This window comes from Lissotriton vulgaris, chromosome 6 (assembly GCF_964263255.1).
Source record: "Lissotriton vulgaris chromosome 6, aLisVul1.2, whole genome shotgun sequence".
Classification (NCBI taxonomy): domain Eukaryota; kingdom Metazoa; phylum Chordata; class Amphibia; order Caudata; family Salamandridae; genus Lissotriton; species Lissotriton vulgaris.
This window is the reverse complement of record NC_141694.1, coordinates 758,269,111-758,276,365: the sequence shown is the minus strand read 5'-3', so window position 1 is coordinate 758,276,365 and position 7,255 is coordinate 758,269,111.

Genomic DNA, 7,255 nt, shown 5'->3' with positions numbered 1-7,255 from the left:
TTTCAGATTTCTTTACACGATTTGAGGAAACTTTTCATGATTTCAGCGGCCAGTCGCTTACGGACGACACGGGTCGGCATCTTTTCGTTGATAAATATGTTTCGAATTTATTGCCGGGAGTAGCAGCTCGATTGAAAGCGAGTGAAAGCTCTGGGACGACTTCTTCACCGGCATCCCTCCTGACGATGGCTCAGTATTATGAACGTCAGGAATTAGAAGCAAAGGGTAATGATGAAAAGAAATCTAAAGATTTAAAAACGAAGGTTATGTTAGCACAAGTGTATGGACCGCCTCGTAGAGGTAATGAAAGGGGCGGTCGGAATTTTCCTGGTTCTTCCTCGGGCCGCACTGATTTGGCCCGGAATTGTGCATATTGTAGGCAGAGAGGCCATTGGGCAAAAGAGTGTCCATTGTTGCGCGCACAGCGGCAAGAGTGTGGGCAGGGACCGATGAGGAGTAGGGGAGGTTCTTCGGGCCCTAGGGGCAACACGAATGATCGAGCTAGGTTTGATTCAAGTATGCGACCGCAGGATGGGTCTAATGTTTTTGATCGACGGAATCAATACCAAATGTCTGAGTATGTACCTCCTGAACAGCATGATTCACAGTATGCATTGGATTGCGTAGGATGGGGTAAGGAATCAGTCAAAGTGCCAGTAGATCAGAGGGCTCCTTATGTTACAGCACATGTTTTGGGTTCTACTGATCGGTTCCTGGTTGATACAGGAGCAACTCGTAGCGCTTTGGCTAAAGAATTGGTTCCGAGGGCACCCCTGTCTGGCTTAACAATTACATCTATAGGATGGAACGCCTTCTCTTAGCCCACTATCACAACCTCTTGCACTTCATGTAGATAAGTTTGTTGCACCATGTCCATTTTTGCTCTCCCCGAACACGCCTGATAACATTGTGGGCCTGGATATGCTCAAGTATTTTCGGGCTACAATACGATGCTCCCCTGAAGGAGTACGTGTTATCTTGAATGACAATTATCCGACAATGGAGAGGGTGTGTACGATTAAAGAAGATACTGCATTGGCCTCTTTACCTCATACCCTGGTGGCTACTTCGGATACTGATGTGGGACAGATGATCATTCCCCCGGTACACATTAGTGTAAAGGAGGGAGCTGTGTTGCCGCGTCTGCCTCAGTATCAAATCTCACAGGAGGGGGAGGAGGCGCTTATACAGATAGTGCAGGATCTGATTAAAGTAGGGGTTGTTGAAGAAGTTCAATACAATGTGTGTAACAGTCCTATACTACCGATTTTGAAGAAAGACACTGACAATAGGATTTATCGATTTATTATCGATTTGAGGGAGGTTAATAAGATAGTGATACCTCAATAACCAGTGGTTTCTGATATTACGACACTTCTGACTCTGGTCCCGCCAACTGCAACAACGTTCTCAGTTATAGACTTGAAGAACGCTTTCTTTTCGATCCCTATTCATCCTGACAGCCGATACCTTTTCGGATTCACTTTGAATAATAGATCATACAGATTTTGTAGAGTTCCTCAAGGCTATACTGAGAGTCCCAGTATTTATAGTCAAGCATTGAAAAGACAATTGGATTCTTTTATTCTACCTGAAGGTGTGGCGCTTATACAATATGTCGATGATATCTTGTTGGCCGCCGACACCCCCGAACAATGTGAGGAGTGTACATTGTCTTTGCTTACTTTCTTGGCATCGCACAATCACAAAGTATCGAAAAAGAAATTGCAATATTGTAGACCAAAGGTAAACTACTTAGGTCACCTTTTGTCTAAGGAGGGACGTGCACTTACACCAGATCGCATTCAAGCCATTTTGGATACACCAGCACCCTCCACGCAGAAAGATGTTCGAGCTTTCCTGGGCCTCACTTCCTTTTGTAGACAGTGGATATTAGGGTTTTCATACATAGTTAAACCACTGTTAGCACTTTTGACAAAGGATACTCCAGTTCTCCTTCCCTGGACAAATGAGTGTGAGGATGCTTTCCAACAATTACGACAGGCTCTTTGCTCAGCACCAGTGTTAGGTACCCCTGATTACACGAAACCTTTTACATTGCACGTACATGAGAGAGATGGATGGCCATTATCAGTGTTAGTGCAGATGCATGGTGACAAACAGCGCCCTTGTGCATACTTCTCGGCAATGCTTGATCCTGTTGCTCGAGCACTGCCTGGATGTCTTCGTTCAGTTGCAGCAACAGCTGTGTCAATACGTCAGAGTGAAGGGATTGTGTTATCTCATAAGCTGTTGGTGTTGGCCCCCCATGCTGTCGATGCCCTTTTAAATCAAACGAAGACGCAGCATCTAACTAGTGCTCGTCTAACAGGATGTTGGCTCCTCATATTACATTGAAGAGATGTGCAACACTAAACCCAGCTACGTTGTTGCCCTTTCCGGTGACTCGGTCTGAGGCGCAAGGGACACATGACTGTGTCTTTGTGACTGAGGAACAGACAAAGGGTCGTATTGACTTGCAAGATACGCCCTTTGCAGATGTGGATGGAGAGCTGTGGGTAGATGGGTCTTGTTTGAAGTCACCAGAAGGAACTACCTCTGCAGCATATGTAATTACTACGCTACACACAATAGTGGAGACAGCACGCATACCGCAAAAATCAGCACAAGCAGCAGAACTGATAGCGTTGACACGAGCGTGTGAGCTTAGTGCAGGGTTATGCGTGAATGTCTATACGGATAGCCGCTATGCTTTCGGAGTAGGCACAATTATGGGCTGCTCTGGAAGGAAAGGGGCTTTCTGACATCACATGGAGCACAGATAATGTATGGAGAATTAGTACATAACCTCTTGACTGCATTGACCTATCCGAAGAAGATAGCTATAGTGAAATGTAGCGCACACAAGAATGTGACAGATAAAGTCGGACAAGGAAATGCTTTCGTAGATCGAGTGGCACGCGAAACTTCGATGCAGCCTGGCTCCACTCCGATGTATGTTGTGAAGTCACAAGCTGAGCGGTGGCACGATGCTAGGGAAGAGGTGTTAGAGATACAAAAGACCGCTTCTGACAAAGAACGAGAGCAATGGTCCAAGGATGGAGAATTGGATGATGAAGGTTGTTGGAGGAATAAGCAGATGGATAAGTGGAAGTTACCCACAGCCTTTGTACAACCTATGGTTCAGATGGCACATGGGCTAGCACATGTTGGAGCTTCGGCAATTGTGAAATTGCTTACGCAAGTTTGGGAGCATCCAGAGATTGCTAGCACGGCTAAGAGAGTGGTACAGACCTGCATAATTTGTCCTAAATACAATCCAGGAAAAGGAACACGAACCCCAGCAGGAGGATTTGCAACACCTACTGCACCTTTTGAAGTATTGCAAATGGATTATATTCAGCTGGAATGCTGTAATAATCTAAAGTATGTTCTGGTTGTGGTTTGTGCATTCAGCAAATGGATTGAAGCATACCCAACGAAGGATAATACTGCAATGACTACTGCCAAGGTGCTGTTGAAGGAATTTTTTCCTCGCTATGGTGTTTGTAGATTGTTGTGGAGTGACAACGGGCCCCATTTTGTGGCGGACGTTGTTAAGTATGTCCTGAAAGGATTAAGAATAACGCAAAAGTTTCATGCATTGTTCCACCCACAATCAGCAGGATTGGTGGAAAAGTATAATGGCATGTTGAAGCTCAAAATAGCGAAAATACAGGCATCTACCTCTTTGACTAGGCCAGATGCTTTGCCTTTGGCATTATTGTCTATCAGATCAGTACCGCATTCGTGGACGGGCCTAACGCCCTATGAGATCGTTTTCGGGCGCCCCATGAACATATGGGGGGTGCCCAAACCAAGCTCGGTGTACGATGTACCTTGTGTTTTAATGAATGTTTATTCAGCACAATTAACTGATAGTTTGGTTTCTATTCATCAACAGGTTCGAGAAGCACTCCCGGACCGGTCCACAGGAGAAGGCCATAATCTCCGGCCTGGTGACTTCGTCCTTGTGAAGTCCTTTGAGAGGTCGAGCAGTCTGGAGCCGAGGTGGTGTAGTCCCGAGCAGGCTCTTCTTGCTACAAGAACAGCTGTCCGAGTCACCAACCAGAAGAACTGGATCCATTCCATCCATTGCCGGAAGGTGCAATCTGACCTGGTGGAGCCTTCTGTATTGACCGACCATCGAGATATCTTGACTGCGAAAAGAGGCCGTGCTGTGGTATCTGACGAATCTGAGGAGTTCTTCCCGGACCCGACAATCCCTGGATCAAGAAGATATAATCTACGACCAAGAAAAGAACCTGCAAATTGTATGAGAAGTTGTCAGAATGGTCCCTAGGTCAGTGAAACGGAGAGCCGATGAGGCAAGGGGGGGGGGGTCAGCCCTGCATTAGTGTAGTGACACCCGTCTTGGCCCGCTGGTGAAGAAATCAACGGCTACCTAGGGGTAAGAGTTCTGACAACACTTTAGTTTCAGGAAGATACTGTGTGTACATTTGTTCAAATGGATAAGAAGAAGATTTTTGGTTCTGTAGGTTTCATTGCTGTTGTAGCAGTTGTTGCTAGAGCCACGTGGTTTGTAGAAGATAAAGCTCCTGCCTGTGAGCTATATGTTGATTCTACTCCAGTCCCAGATGAGCATTTCTTCTATACACTTCCATATCAAGAGTTGAAACATCGACAGTCGTATTTGAATAATACTTTCATTCAGATGCTGCATCATACCCACGTTGCTACGAATGCCACGAACTGTTGGATATGTGGGATGATGCCGGCACATCAAAAGAAAGGGGGAACACCGTTCATACCTCTCCCATTCTCCCATAATGGCTCTTGTAGAGCATGGTACACTTTGCTTTTTGCTACGAGAAAACCCACAGTGGGTAGATTGCTTTTCAGACTGAATAAAGAATGCCATCAAGATAAGGAAGGCTATCCACAAGCCAACTGAACTATATAGGAGTGGGAAGAATATCGACCGGACAATGATTCATCGCCTTATATCTTTACGAACACTAGAGACACTGTTGGAAAAGAGAAGTTCGTGATTTCTGTGGCCCAAGCACAAGCAGATTTATGTGTACAGAGTATAGGCCATATCCCTGTAGGTGTTAGTGATTGTATTGTTGTATTGAATATTGATGGTCTAAATAATAGTACGTTCCTAGCCTCTCATAATACTTACTTTGTATGTGGAAACAAAGGCTATTATCGATTACCAGCTGGATGGTCCGGAGTATGTTATGTATCATTTTTACTGCCACCTGTATTCTTGGCACCTGCATCATATCATAAAGATTTGAAATTACTGAACAATGTGACTGTAAACAGATATAAGCGAACTTTGTCTGTCGATGACGTTGATCAAACTGATACCAGTCTGCAGCAGTATATAGATTTCAACCTGGGGTTGTTTTTCTTTATGGGAGCTGCTCTGAACAGTAGAAAGATACGACGATTAACGAGAGTAGTGGAAGCTGTTACTAATCAAACTGCTGCAGCCCTTGGAAATCTTACTGAAGAGCTGCAAATGACTAGGATTGTTGCATTACAAAACAGAATGGTTTTGGATGTAATGTTAGCAGACAGAGGCGGGGCTTGTAGATTTATTGGAAGTAGTTGTTGTGTCTTTATCCCTGACCATACTCCTTCTGTGTACAAAGCTATTAACAAATTGCACAAAATTGCAGCTGATATACATGTTGAAAATGGGTCTTGGACTCTTTCAAACTGGTTCTGGACTCTGATCTCCACGTGGGGTTGGAAAGTTCTCATTGGACATTGTATAGTTGTTGCTGTATTTTTCACGTGTTGTATATGTATCCAATGTAGTCAAATGATATGTTCTTTATGTGTTTCGTTTTGTGTGCCTAATAAACAATCCGTTGCAGAGGCTGCCCATCAGAAAACTATAACTAGAGAGAGAGCCGAAATGATGAGTATCGATATAAACGATGAGTATTTAGACTATCCAAGAAAACCGAGTGTCTTCAGCAAATGCTGAAAGGGTCGTCTGTTGTAAATAAAACAGCGATAGTATTAAGCATTTGCTGAAGACATGCTATCGTGTCTTTGTTCTAGTTTTCCCGCCCGTACTTAAAATACGGCCAGGCTCCATTTTGTTTTCTGGCGTCCATCTTGTGTGCTATACATTGCCATGTGCTCGCCATGAGGCGAGTCCTACCTCATTGATTGTCACCCCTGGAGTTTGCCCAGCAACAGGCTATAAATAGTTCTTTGTGCGTCTAGCGCATGCTCAGTAGGAGTCACATCTACCTCTGATTAGCATAGATTGGAATGTGCATTTCGGCGGGTCTCAAGAACCGTTAACTCCACCCATGTATCGATCATGTTCAAGAAATGTCCATATATGGTCGTAAATCATGTGTTGAACTGTAACCGCCTACTTATGAGCCCCTTCTTTGTGTATAAAAGGGGACCGCATGTCTGAGTTCTTTGTGCTACCTTGTACAATACTGTAGAGTGTTGTGTGGGCTGTAGTACCACCTTTAAAGGTTTATTAAACTATGTCTTTGTATTTCCAGTTTCCGTGCCAATTTCTTTGTGTAGTCTGAGGACTCCGTGCACAGAAGGGCGAACCCTTTGCATTCGCAGGCCTTGCTGAGGCCTGTATTCATCAGTGCCAGCAGGAGCCATCTTGTTTCCACAATTAGAAGTAGCCTGGTGATCATGGCAAAGGTGTGTGTCTGACAGCAGTTGGCAGAGTACAAGTGAGCAGGGCTAATCAATGCACCATGTCTGATTTTACCAGGGGAGGCTGGCCAGCATGCAATTGATGGTTGTCGACGTCTTGCACCTCTGTTCCACTGGGGACCGTATCCATTTAGGCCACCGGGGGGACACTATAGTGTGTTTTTTAGTGATGTGTCCACCAGCCTCCGATGTGCCAAAGGCGGTTCGGGGATCCCAGTGAATGTAGCCCGTACCTCCAATTCCCTAAAGGGCCAGCCAGCTGCACTGTGTGGATGGGAGGATGCAAGGGCATAGTTTGTAAGCATGAGAAGCACCGGGCTGGCCTGACTGGCCCGGTCACTGGCTTCCCAGGCCTACCCGCAGACCCTGTCACCACGGGGCCTTACATCGTGCCCGGGAAAAGTCCTCTGTGGTAGATCTCCTCTTGCATCCCATACTGTGCCTCTTGTTCTCCTCCACTCCCATCAAGTGCCTCCAGACGAGCTCTGCAGTGCTCACACAGGCATAGGCCTGTACAGTGAGAAGCTGCTCCACAGAGCTCCTCCGTCCGCATGTACAATCTCAGCTGGGATTACAA